At 40.4% G+C, this 13,845-nt stretch overlaps 1 long non-coding RNA gene and 1 other non-coding gene across 2 annotated transcripts; one reads left to right on the plus strand and one right to left on the minus strand.

The window, feature by feature from the left end:
• Positions 1-5,825: 5,825 nt before the first annotated feature.
• On the minus strand, positions 5,826-6,048 carry LOC124842067 (small nucleolar RNA U3). The gene has a single exon (XR_007029149.1). It is a non-coding gene; the product is annotated as a small nucleolar RNA U3 (small nucleolar RNA).
• A 4,314-nt stretch (positions 6,049-10,362) lies between these two features.
• Positions 10,363-12,891, plus strand: LOC148202852 (uncharacterized). Its single transcript, XR_015784715.1, has 3 exons — positions 10,363-10,530; positions 10,629-10,714; positions 12,542-12,891. It is a non-coding gene; the product is annotated as an uncharacterized LOC148202852 (long non-coding RNA).
• Positions 12,892-13,845: the final 954 nt, after the last annotated feature.

A 13,845-nucleotide genomic window follows, 5' to 3' on the forward strand; every position in this document is an offset into this window, starting at 1 on the left:
GCAGTCTCTTCGTGAGCTCTCACACCGAGCAGGTGAGGCAGTCTCTTCGTGAGCTCTCCCCTTGGTCTTAGGGCACGCTCCTTGAGAGCTCCTAAGACCTAAATCATGCGGCAAAGCAAGCTCAAGCAAGCTCTTATGTGAATTTATTAGCGTACAAACCGCTCGCGTGAAAAGGAACGCGCGTGAATAAACTCAGGTAAATCTACTACCGATTGATACAACTTTACAAAACCCAACGCAATATTAAAATTTTTGCTAGGGCTTGGGGGGCTTATGTTACTACCATGGACGGATAACAGACCGGAATAAGTTTGCCGATCGGTCCCGACAGTTTCCGGTCGGTCTTGACAGCTTCCGGCCGGTCTAGACAGCTTCCGGTCGGTCTCGACAGCATCCGCGGTCGGTCTTCTGTGGTCGGTCCTGACAGCTAATGCACAATCAATGTGTAATCAGCAAATAATTGAAGGAGACAGTGGAGGGACCTTCCACTGTTATTTCTCCAGCTATTACGGGAAATTCTGGCGTTACTTTCATCTTGAAGAAACATTTGGAATATTCCTAAAAACTAATATAAGTAAGGGGTAAACGGCTAAGGTATGGGATATGATTCTGGTATAATGATACAGTGATGAAAACCCATTCTGACTTGATCGTCGGAGTGTTTATTGCAGGTCCACCCCCATTTCACTAATACCGGCAGCAGGTGGAGGAGCACAGAGGCGAGGGAAGGAGCGCATCAACCACAGGAGACCGGAAGCTGTCTAGACCGGCCGGAAGCTGTCAAGACCGACCGGAAACTGTCGGGACCGATCGGCGAACTTATTCCGGTCGGTCTTCTGTGGTCGGTCCTGACAGCTAATGCACAATCAATGTGTAATCAGCAAATAATTGAAGGAGACAGTGGAGGGACCTTCCACTGTTATTTCTCCAGCTATTACGGGAAATTCTGGCGTTACTTTCATCTTGAAGAAACATTTGGAATATTCCTAAAAACTAATATAAGTAAGGGGTAAACGGCTAAGGTATGGGATATGATTCTGGTATAATGATACAGTGATGAAAACCCATTCTGACTTGATCGTCGGAGTGTTTATTGCAGGTCCACCCCCATTTCACTGATACCGGCAGCAGGTGGAGGAGCACAGAGGCGAGGGAAGGAGCGCATCAACCACAGGAGAAGGAGTGTTTCAGGCTGGAGGTGGCCGGAATCTTCGCCGGTCCGATTCCGCAGAAACAGTATCATTCAATCATAAATAGTTATCTTTGCTAATTAAGTTTTTTTTTTATTCTATGATAATTATGTTATAACTTATATCAACAATAACTTGGGGTATTTGATGAGAATACACAACAGTTTTGCATGCAGACAATTAAACTGTAATAAAAGGATAAGGTTTTTAAAACAATGTTTCGTGGTGAAGAGTGAAAGCGATATCCAAGTGAAGATACCTCGTAAAACAAAAACATTATATGCAAATGGATAAGATTCCAAAGAAATCATTTCAAGCAACTAAAAAAGAGACGATAGGATAAATGAATCAAATAAGAAGTGTTGGAATTGTTTAAAGAAGTGAAGTTAGGGTAAAATTCTTAAGACTTGAGAAAGATGAATAAAATGAAGAACCTAGAAGAGTGAAGAAAGTGGTGACAAAAAAAGGCTTCTTGATGGAGAAAGTGGTGACAAAAGAAAGTGAGTAATATGGATATTATTGGGTTTGAATTGGAAGGTAGCAAGAGAAATTGATGAGATGTGTGGCCATAGAAAGAGTGAAAACAAATGCAAGACAATATATGTGGGCAAAAGCACATCCAAGCTCATACATAAGCATGTAGTTGTTTGGCATTTATTGACTAATGACCTAGCATCAAGGAACATTGTGATGTTGTGCAAGTATATGCCTATTAGCTTCCAAGAGACAAAGGAAAACATGGACTTTCAAAACATTTTCAGATATACCAATTCCTAACTAATAATACAGTTTTAATGAACATAAACCACATTAATTATTTCCATACACAATACCTATAATTAGACTTCTTAGAAAGAAAAAAATATATATCTTTGTCAAATCATGGGGTTTTCACATGATAAAGCTTACAAATATACAATCAACTACAGAGATCCCAAAACCTGTTGGATTGAGCACCATTTTATCCTTGTTTAAATTTATGGTGCAGTTTTACTGTGTTTGACATTGTAAATATCACAACACAATTGATGCTTTCACAATAGTTATAATTGTTTCGGTGTATATTTTCCTATGTGTCTCTGTTGCTCCTGGATGTCTGGAATGCTTGCATTTCTTCAATTGTTGTCCTTCATACTCGCCAAAGGAGGGGGAGGTACCTGCAAAGATACTCCGACGCTCAAGTCAGATATGAGTTATGGAGCTGAAGCTCAGAAGAGAGTAATTGGATACTGCTCTGAAGTATTATTCAGGATCTCTAGAGCATAAAGAGAACGTACCTAGACTTTTGTCCTGTCATTGTATTTATAAGCAAAATAAAAATAACCACCTTACCTACAAATGTGGCTAGTGGCTTTGACAAATATCTTAACTGTCTAAAATATCTAAGATATTTATGTTATTACATAAATATCCTTACTACATAACATGCCCCCCAAGTCCGAGTTAACCGTTCTGTTTTATGAACGTGGTAACTATAGGACTTATGAGTTTGAGGGAGGTTGTGTTGGGGAGCGTGTTTGTGGTTGTCGTTTATGTGTGGATTGAATGTTTTAAATCAAGGATGACCGAGCAATTGCGTTTGATGAGCCAAAAAGAGGCCAAGACGAATGGTAAAAAGCTGGGTTGGCGAACGCTTAAGAAACAAAAGGTCGAACGTTCGTGCACCTGGGTTCGTGAGGCCGAACGGCCAACTTCTTGAAGGCTCGAAAACATGGATTGACGAACGCTTGTTGATGTGGATTGACGAGCGGTATTTGAACAGTCGTTGCAATGAATGTCGAGCGATATTTGGACGCTCGTTGACATGCATTGGCCGGCGCTTCTTGAACGCTTGTTGATATGAATTTGCGAGCGATGTTTGAACGCTCGTTGACATGCATTGGTGAGCGCTTCTTGAACGCTCGTTGATATGCATTTGCGAGTGATGTTGGGACGCTCGTTGTACTGAATTGGCGAGCACTTTTTGAACGCTCGAAAACATGGAATGTCCAGCGAAGTTTGGACGCTTGTTGACATTTGATTGTCGAGCGTTGAGGCCGAACGACGGACTGAGTGGACGCTCGTTGACAATTGAATGTCGAGCGTTGAGACCAAATGACGAACGCCTTCGATGTTGAACGACAGATTCTTTGAAAGTAGATGTTCTTGGGCGAACATAAGCTAGGCTATGGGGATGGTCCCCTAAGTTTGATTGTTTGGGTGTTCTGGGGCGAACATCTACCAGCGGGAGTGTGTCCCTTTGTTCGATGCACCTGGGTGTTCTAGGGCGAACATCGGCCAGCGGGAGTGTATCCCTTTATGCACGTGTTGTTCGATGCACCTGGGTGTTCTAGGGCGAACATCGGCCAGCAGGAGTGTATCCCTTTATGCACGTGGGTGTTCTTGGGCGAACATCTGCTGGGTTTAGAAGTGCTTCAGGATGATCGGCTTTCAAGTGTCCGCTTTTATGTACAAGATATGTTTATCTGCACTGTAAGAAATAATATTAAGCATATAGGTGAGACTGTTTGATCAAGTTGCAAACCTGGCGGCTGGACGCTTGAGGCCGAGCGTCAAAGAGATGAAGTGATCGAATGCTTCCTGCGGAAATATGCGAACGCTAATGAAGTGATTGGCCGAACGGTTGCAGCTAAGATGCCGAACGCTAATGAGGCCGAATGTGGGAGCGCTCCTCTTGAAGTATGGTCGAGCGGTAGAGACCGAACGTGAGGATGAGCGGTTGAAAGCGAAGGGATGCCGAACGGTCTCACACTGACTGTTTTGACGCTCGTACACACTGATTGTCGAGCGTTCGATTCTGAACGTCGAGGCCGAACTTTGGCTGTTTGGACGCTCGTACACACTGATTGTCGAGCATTCGAGCACGAAAGTCGAGGCCGAACGTTAGCGAGGTTGTGTGTGTGACGTTTTGAGGACGAACTGACTCCGGATGGCTGATCATTGAGAACAGAGTGGACGAACGTCGCTGGTGATCGAGTGGGCGAACGTCGGGGATGATTTGAACGTTCGTCCCGTTGTTTGTAGAGCGGCCTAAACCAAGTGGAGAGTCGAGCGGCTGGGCGAGAGGACGATTTGAGCGCTCGTCACATTGCTTGTCGAGCGGTTTGTTAACGCTCGTGTTGAAGTTTGGTCGAGCGATAGAGATCGAACGTCCTCGAAACCGAAAGGCCGAACGCAAGGCTGATTGCGGGACGTCTCAGGACGAACGTCCTTGACGTACGCGAGTCTGAACTTGCGGCGCTTCAGGACGAACGGTTGTCTGCTTGAACGCTCGTCCACAGGCACTGTCGAGCGTTCAAGTCCGAAGGGTGATGACGAACGGTCCACTGTTTGAACGCTCGTCCATATTGAGTGTCGAGCGTTAGAATCCAAAAGGTGAGGACGAACGGTCTTACGTTTGAACGCTCGTTGACATGGGTTTGACGAGCGCTCCTTGAAATGAATGGACGAGCGCTCGTTGAAATGGATTGACGAACGCTCGTCCACATATTGATTGTGGAGCGTTCGTCTACGTAGGCGAGGCCGAGCGGAATATTATTCGAACGCTCGTCCAAATTGATTGTCGATCGTTCGAATCCAATAGTCGAGGCCGAACGGCCGATTGCTTGAACGCTCGTCCATAGCCGTGGTGGAACGCTCGTTCACAAGGCTTGTCGAGCGTTCGAATCCGAAGCGTGAGGACGAACCGCTGATTACATGAACGCTCGTCCACACGGATTATCGAGCGTCCTGGAAACCGAAAGGCGACGACGAACGATTGACTTTTGGACGCCCGTACACACTGATGGTCGAGCGTTCGAGTATAAGCGAGGCCAAACGCTAGAGGCCGAACATCAGTAATGAGCGAAGTGACGAACGCTCTAGGCTGAACGTTGATGATGAAATGAAAGAACGTTGGTGACCGAGTGGACGATGTTGGGGACCGAGCGGACGAACGTCGTGGATGGTTTGAACGTTCGTCCACTTGTTTGTCGAGCGGCCTAAACCAATGTGGAATGCCGAGCGGCTGGACGTGAGGACGGTTTGGACGCTCGACACCTAGTTTGTCGGACGCTCGTACGGAGTTTGAGGTTTGGGGAATAGTTGGATGATGTGGAGGCAGAACCGAACTACGCGTGGAATGCGCGGGTGTTGCGGAAGACGTGGAGAATGGGTCTGCGATCTTTTTGGCGATTTTTCGTGTGGGAATCTTCCGCGCAGACGATTAGCTTGCTCATGTGACTGGAACCGAGCTCCTGGCAAAATCGCCAGTCAGACCAGGTTGTGACCTTGTGACGGCACTGGCGCGGTGGCGGATGCCCCCCAATGTTTCGGTGTCAAAGAAGCGGAGGTTGTCGTCTGGGTGGTCCGGCCCTGTAAGAGGTGGGCGCGATCTTTGGGTTGCGATTTGGGAATTTAGGGTTTTTCTGTTCTCCGATTTTGGGGATTGGGGTTTGTGGAAATTAGGAAATCAGAGATTCCTGGTGCAATCGGGTTATTGCGTTTCAGTGGTTCAGGTGGGGATGGATGGTAGATTTGTGGTTTCGATTTAGGTTGTCGTTGTGATCTTCATGGTGATACGAACTGAGTTTCGCGACTCTGGAGGGAAAATGGGAGTTTGGTAATGGCTTCCTAGTTTCTGGGTTTTGATTGGGGAATCTGTCAGATAATTCTGTAATCATCCCTGGCTTGTAAAATCAAGGAACGATCCTTTACATTTGGTGCACAGTCTCGCCCAGAGGGAAAACCTCACACTACTGTTCATCACGCTCTGATCACAGGATCATACTTCATCCACCAGACTTCAGTTCCTGTCGCTTTAGAACTTAAGGATACAGAGGTACGAGCCTATAGAACAGACGGCGATTTCATAATTTGTATGTGGGTTGGTTTTGATTGTTTTGTTTTTGCGAGTAGAGGCTGTGAAGTTTTCGAATTGGGGTTGGTCTAGATTGCGCGTTTTGGAATCTGAAGAGTGGCGCCAATGAAGGTGCTGGTGTGGGCTGTTCTTGTTGAGATGCACCGTGGATTGGAGTTTGGTGGTCTCCATCACTGTCTTAGGATCATCGTGATCGTGTTTTGGAGGTGACGGGGATGAATTAATGGTTCCCCTATGACAGTGGTGTCCGGTGGTGTGACGGAGGCTGATGGATGGACCTAATTTGGGGGCGTTCTCTGCGCTGAGTCTGACCCGCGAAGGGGTGTGATTTCGTTGATGTCTACTGGCATCAATGACTCACGGGGTGAGAAGGAGAGAAACCCGATGGAGGCGTCATTTGATCTGGTAGTGACAGTGGTGTCAACGGATCGCGGATGGGGATCATGGTGGCGATGCAGATGGAGTAGCTCTATTCGAACGAGTGATTCATTGAGGCCGAGGCTCCTCTTGTGGCTTCTTTGGCCGAGGCTCCTCCTGTGGCTTCTTTGGGTTGGCACTCGGCCCCACGGTGGGCGCCAAAATGTTTCGGTGTATATTTTCCTATGTGTCTCTGTTGCTCCTGGATGTCTGGAATGCTTGCATTTCTTCAATTGTTGTCCTTCATACTCGCCAAAGGAGGGGGAGGTACCTGCAAAGATACTCCGACGCTCAAGTCAGATATGAGTTATGGAGCTGAAGCTCAGAAGAGAGTAATTGGATACTGCTCTGAAGTATTATTCAGGATCTCTAGAGCATAAAGAGAACGTACCTAGACTTTTGTCCTGTCATTGTATTTATAAGCAAAATAAAAATAACCACCTTACCTACAAATGTGGCTAGTGGCTTTGACAAATATCTTAACTGTCTAAAATATCTAAGATATTTATGTTATTACATAAATATCCTTACTACATAACAATAATTAAGTTGCTTAATTACTTTTTATTTGGTCTCTATATTAATAAAAAAATCAATCAGCACTAATAGAAAAATTAAACTTTATAATATTTTGGTCTCTATATTACAGATTTTATTTTATTTATACCTTGAGATATATATCAATGACATGATCAGGAATTACAATAGCAAGTGATTGAAGTTTTGGTAACTTCAGAGTTACATGATGTTCAACTTCAGCTAAATAAGAATCTACCAGGTTAGCAGATTTAGCCATTGGGCTTAGAGGTTGAAAATAAATACGAGATTTGCAACCTACTTATATATTATAATTTAGCTTTATTTTTAATCAATTTGGGACTTCCAAAAGTTGGTGTGTCTTTTTCATTTGGCAACCACAGAAACAAAAGTTCAGTAGTATGTATAAGAAGAAAATCTTATAGAAAATGCAGTTTAATAATCACCTGCAATAGACGTTTAGAAAATGCTGCTACACGCTTTAAATTAACATCCTTTTACATTGCTCGGAGGAGAAGTATAATAAACATTTTTGTCTGAGGACAAACACATTAGAAAATTCTACAATTTGACAAGATTGTTGAACCTTTATTTTCAAAGTTAGACATACCAATTCAACCCACATTTTACAGGTAAAAAATATGGGACGATCCTGGACCATTGCCACTCCTAGTTGTTAAAAACTATTAAAAGAAACCATAATACAGATTCAAATGTCCATTTAAATGAAAATAAATAAAATGTGTTTAATCACAATAAATAAAATAAGTTTAAGAATTGAACATGATGAATAAGAAACTGACAAAGGATTGAAAAATTAATGTATAAAAAGTAAATATACCCGGAAGAAGTTGAAAGTAATGTAAATAAAGTTTATGAATTCTAGTGTAATAAGGGGAAACGACAGTGGTTATTTTTGCTCATAGGCAGCGGTTCCCGAACCGAGGCACATCCAGGTGAAAGTCTCGGGTAAGATGTTCCCTAATATAAGTTGTGTTCAACTTCCTCCCATTCAAACAGTTCACACAGGGACATCTAAACTTGACTTTATCATCACCACTTGTAATCGCATTACGTTGCGCAAACTCTATAAATTCTTTTACCCCTCTCTCGTACTCAGTGTTGATGCGTGATAAATTAATCCACCCTCGATCCGTACGCATGTTTATTGAAATTGTTTACACAATTTCAATAATCTTGAATGATCATTTTGATCGTGTTTGTATTCAAGGTGTGACCCTATCCCATTCAAGAAGATTCACTTTTTTTAGTTTATTAAACATATCAATTTTAAACAACATATCTAAAAATTCACGAAATTTTGTCAGCATTTCGCATTGGTCTTCAGGTTACACGAAATGAAAGTAATTATAAATCACAATCAAATATGAACCCGAAGATCAATACAAAACACAACTACAAAATTTCATCAAATTGAAGACATGTATATTAAGATTGATATGTATTAATAAACTATTATAAAGTCATTGCTCTTCTTAAACTGTCCAACCGGACAATTCAAGATTCAAACTTGTAAAATATTATTACCATCTCCCCTCTATTCAACAATATTATCAACAACAATATATTCAAACAAACAAATAATTTCATATAAAACATGCAATATATTCAAGCAAACAATATATTCAAGCAAACAAGTGAGACTAATACACCGATAGTTATAAGAATTTATTAACATATTTGACTTCTTTTTTTATCATTTCATTATTTGTTAATCATGTTTATGAATTATCTTTTTTTTTCTTCATTCCTTGGTAATTTGTCTTCCTCAGCTAGCTAAGCATAACTCTTAGCCTGTGTTGGATTGGAAGGTGGATTTGGAGGAATGGAAATGAGTGAATTTGAGGGAAAAGATAGGTGAAAATAAGTTCTTTGGATTAAGGAAAAGATGATAAAAAAATGAAGAGATCTGAGATGAAGGTTTATGAAAGTTAAAGAGTAAAAATGTGATAGATTTAATTAAAAATTAATTGCTAAAAATAAAAGATTACTATTATTTATATTAGGATTAAATATGTTTTTGGTCCCTTAACTTTCAGTGAAAATTGGAATTAGTCCCTCTTCAAAACTTTGACCTAATTTAGTCCTCAAACTTTAAAAATATTTGAATTTAGTCCTTTTAACTAAATTTTGTTAGGTTTATTTGATGTTTTAAGTGTGTTTCATGATAGCATGTGAGTTGTTTATCCCGTTTGACACATTTTTACTTCAATGTTCACTGATAAATGCGTTTGAAACATCAAATAAAGTTAACAAAATTTGGTTAAAAGGACTAAATTCACACATTTCTAAAGTTTGGGGACTAAATTAGTCCAAAGTTTTGAAGAGGGACTAATTCCAATTTTCGCTGAAAGTTAAGGGACCAAAAACATATTTAACCCTTTATATTATTGTTTATTGTTATTATTATTTATAATTTTTTTTACTATTATTTATTTTAGTAATATTATTATTTATTTATTTTATTATTATTATTTGATTTATAATATTTTATATGATTTTAGTCAATTAGATTTATTTGTTTAATAATTATGAAATTAGTTTTTAATATACGTTATTAAAAAAGTTAAAGAAAAAGCATACTGGTTGTCTCATTTTTTCCAACTTTCGTTGCATTTCTTAGCTTGCAAAGTTTCCATGTTGGAAACAAACAGTGCAAGTGCCCACCGATCAATTTGATACCAACTTTACAATGGACTCGTTCTCTTTTGGGGCAAGCTTTGATTGGATTTGCTCAACCTTTTCCATATCATCCTCTGCATCAATTTTCACACTACATATTTAGGAGTTCACAGGGGTTACCAAACTCTCCATTAACTAAAAGTTAAGATATTTCAGGATGTTCAAACGTTTGTTGCCCAATGTCTCAATAGCAAGTAATTGAAATATCAGCCTAAGCATCCCACAGGACTGCATCTACCTCTTCTTCCACCAAATGGGAGAATTTGTTACTTTATTTTCATTACTGGAGCTCCCCAATTCTCAAGGCTTCACACTGATCATTTTGTGTGAGGAACCCTGGATAATTAGCAAATTTAATCCTGACATCACACCACTAACACAACACACCACGTCACTGTTGCGGGTAATTAAAAACCCACTTTCAACTCTGATTTTCACCTCTGCAATGCACAGAAAACTGAACCACCATCATTCTCTGCAACATTAAAAACGCACCACTCCTTACATGCACACCTGCCACTTGTCACGTTAGAAACTTACAAATCAGAATTTAGTATGCAGGTGTCAGTCTTGGACATGTTTGTTCAAGCAAACGTTACTTTAACAAAACCAAAGTTTTCTGAGAACCCTTTCACCTGCACACTCATTCATCTTCTTCCTCAGAAAACCAAACTCTTCATTTTCTCCAAATTTCTCTCTAAGAATCCTTAACTTCTCTCTATCAGAAAACTCACGTTTCCTCTCTGATCACAATTGCAGCACCATAGGAATGTTAGTACTGCTGTGATCTCCATTTTGGACCAAACAGAAACTGAATCCAATCTGGTAAGCCTTCTTACTGTATTTCGTTCTTAGGTTTCTGGAAGAATAGAGTTTTAGTGCATGCAAGTATGTAGTCTCAGAGTTCTGCAATTTTTGATTAGATTTGTTTTGGAAGAATCAAGAATATAATAGAAGCATAGTTGGATAAAGCCATTTTCATCTAGGACAAGTTGGAACTTCAATCCGGGTAAGGGAAGCTTATATGTTTAATTCATACTGCTTGATTTTATAATCTGAGTTGCATGTATATGAAATCTGATATTTGAGCCTTATGAACGTTTACTGATATGAGATATAAATTCTGGTTCATTTGCATGTTGTTTTGGATACGCATGAAAGATGTGTGAATGTTATAGAGTTGGAATGATTAGATCGATTGAATCTGTCATGAATGAACACTGCTTAATTGTATTATATATGTTGTTGCTGATTTTGATTTAAATGTATATTGATTTGATTCTGTATAAATGGAGTATGGTGATTGTATATTTGGAATGATCCAAATGTTGAAATCTGTATGATTTGATGTATTAAATCTGAAAGGAAAGTTGTCAAGTTCATAAAAATCGAAATCTGGAAAATTCTGTTAAGAGTTGAGAAATCTGGTCTCTGTACTGATAAAGGACGTTCGTCCCTGTACGGTCTTAAACCGTTCGGTTTTCAGTTAAGCTTACTTAGACTAGAATTCTTTCATTTGGAAAGAATTCTGCCCGAGAATGAGCGTCCCTAGTTGATGATCTGAGCGTTCGTCTAGCTCAGTAATATTTAAATATTTAAAACTTTATAAATGAGTGACGTTCGGCCTTAAGTAGAGCGTCCGTCCTTAATAACGTTCGTCCTAAATGAAGTTCGACCTTCTGTTGAACGTTCGTCTACAGAGCGTTCGTTTCTATATTGAACGTTCGTTCATAACTGGTGTTCGGTCATATACCTAAACGTTCGTCCTACCCAACGTTCGGTTTATACCAACGTTCGTTCTGATTGTGCTCGGTCATTGACTTAGCGTTCGTTCCAAAGCGGGGTTCGGTTTCTAAACTGAACGCTCGTCCCTATTATTGAATTTTGAGCGAACATAACTGGCGTTCGTCCAAATTGTTAAATTACGTTCGTACTTGGACTGCCAGTGCTGTTCTTCTGAAATCAATTATATTGCTGGTGTATCTAAACACTTATCACTGGTTTTATTCCTTGGGTTCTATCTAGATTCTTTACACTTAAAATCTTTCAATGTATTATTCATCTCTTCTAAAGATCAGTATTTTCAAATTATCAAGAGTTGAAGCATATTAAGTGAATAAATGACTCGTTTCTTTTGTCAGAAACGTGAAATCAAAGGTTCTGTGATAAGTTCATTTTATTTGATTAAAGAATGCATGACGTTAATATTAAGAGAGTGAAATACAGAATGGAGATATTATAATTATGAAAGGATATGATGGTTGAACACGACATGATATGATTATATGATTTTGAACTTGAATGAGCGTTCCATGGAGGAGCTTCTCAGTTGTATTAAATGCTAAATTTGTAAAGTATGAACATGGACAAGTTACTGATGGCTTGGTCCATCCTGATATTCCGTGATGCTCATCTTCACGTAGAAGGGGGTAGTCATGCGTGGGAATGGCAGGAGGTCATTCGTATCCCTCACTTAGCAGGGGCGAATGATTAACCTCAAGTGGAGGTCATTCGTATCCCTCACTTAGCAGGGGCGAAGGATTAACCGCATGTGGAAGCTGATTAGGTATATCCCGGCTACCACACCACTTGGGTGCAAGGACGCCTGTAACTACATGGTTCATACAGTTCAGTACAGTCTGTTTTATATAGATTTATATGTTAAATTTTATGATTAAGTTGTTTGATGTATCTGTGAATTAAATTGTGAACTGTATGTATGTTGTATTAATTAAACAATATAAGCTTACCCTTGCAATTTTCCTGGTGCTGTTTACTGTCCATGTATAATCCGTCTTGTCAAAATGCAATGATCATCCGTTGTGGATGTGAGCAGAGGGTGATGCATCTCTTGAAGTATTACTGGAAGAAGAAAATTTGGAAGATGCAAACCTGGTTGAAGTTGAAGTAAAAGCTGAACAGTAGAGGCGCGATTCCGTAGCAGTTTTAGTCTAGTGTGTTGTGCAGTATTTTTGGCAGTTGTATATATATATAGTTCTGCAGATCTGTTTTGTATTTATCTGAAAATTTGGAATTCTGTCAAGTGCTGGACTGTATTTTGATATTCTGTATTTAAATTCTACAGAATGGATAATCAGAACTGGTTTCTGTTTATTTTTTTATGAATTCTGAACACTGCAGATTTTACTGTACGTGCTGTATGTTAAGTTTTAAAATTCTGAGCTACTGTAATATTCTTAAGACTGCACTGTTTATCTCTGTAAATGTGATCAGTCTGGTTAATGGTAATTATCATTATTTTGGGATGTTACATTAGTGGTATCAGAGCAGTTTTGTTCTCTTAAGGACACTGTAGGGTTATGAGTGCACTGTGTTTTGCTGTGTGCTTATTATATGTTTAATGAGTTATTATTATTTAACTCTTGGACATAACTAACGCTCGTTTTCTCTGTATCCAGAGAACTAATGGCACCTAGATTGCCTCCCCCTCCTCAACCGAATGAACCTGATACTTCCAACCGCTCTAGATTGTTGGAGGACGTTATTGAGAGACTCCAACGACAAAATACCACCCTTATGGAACAGAACACCACCCTGATGCAGCAGAATCAGGCAGCCATGCAGGGTTTAGAAGCCTCACGTGTTACTGCTGAAAACACACAGAGACAATTGATGGACATCCTTGCTGCCACTAGAGGTACGCCTGGAGCATCCTCTTCAAACGCCACTCCACACGCTGCTCAACCAAACGCTGAATGGAGTTTGGAGAGTTTCCTCCAGCATCATCCAGCTAAATTCAATGGAAAGGGCCTCCCTGATGAGGCGGATCAGTGGCTAGGAGACATGGAGAGAATTTTCAATGCAAAGAGGTGTCCGGACGAGAATAGGTTGGCTTACACAGAATATTTACTGACTGGGGAAGCAAGCCACTGGTGGGCGAGCACAAGAGCTATTCTGATAGAAGCTCAACGTCCTGTCACTTGGGAAGTATTTCGTGGTAAATTTTACGAGGAGTACTTTCCTGACAGCGTACGGTTTGCGAAGGAAGTGGAGTTTTTACAACTAGTTCAAGGTGGGATGACAGTTTCAGAGTATACCAACAAGTTCAAGCACCTTGTTCGGTTCTATACGATGGCAGCCAATGAAGAATGGCAGTGTAGGAAGTTTGAGAACGGATTG

Source organism: Vigna umbellata, chromosome 3 (genome assembly GCF_029865625.1).
Source record: "Vigna umbellata cultivar VRB3 chromosome 3, Vumbellata_1.0, whole genome shotgun sequence".
In the NCBI taxonomy this organism is placed as follows: domain Eukaryota; kingdom Viridiplantae; phylum Streptophyta; class Magnoliopsida; order Fabales; family Fabaceae; genus Vigna; species Vigna umbellata.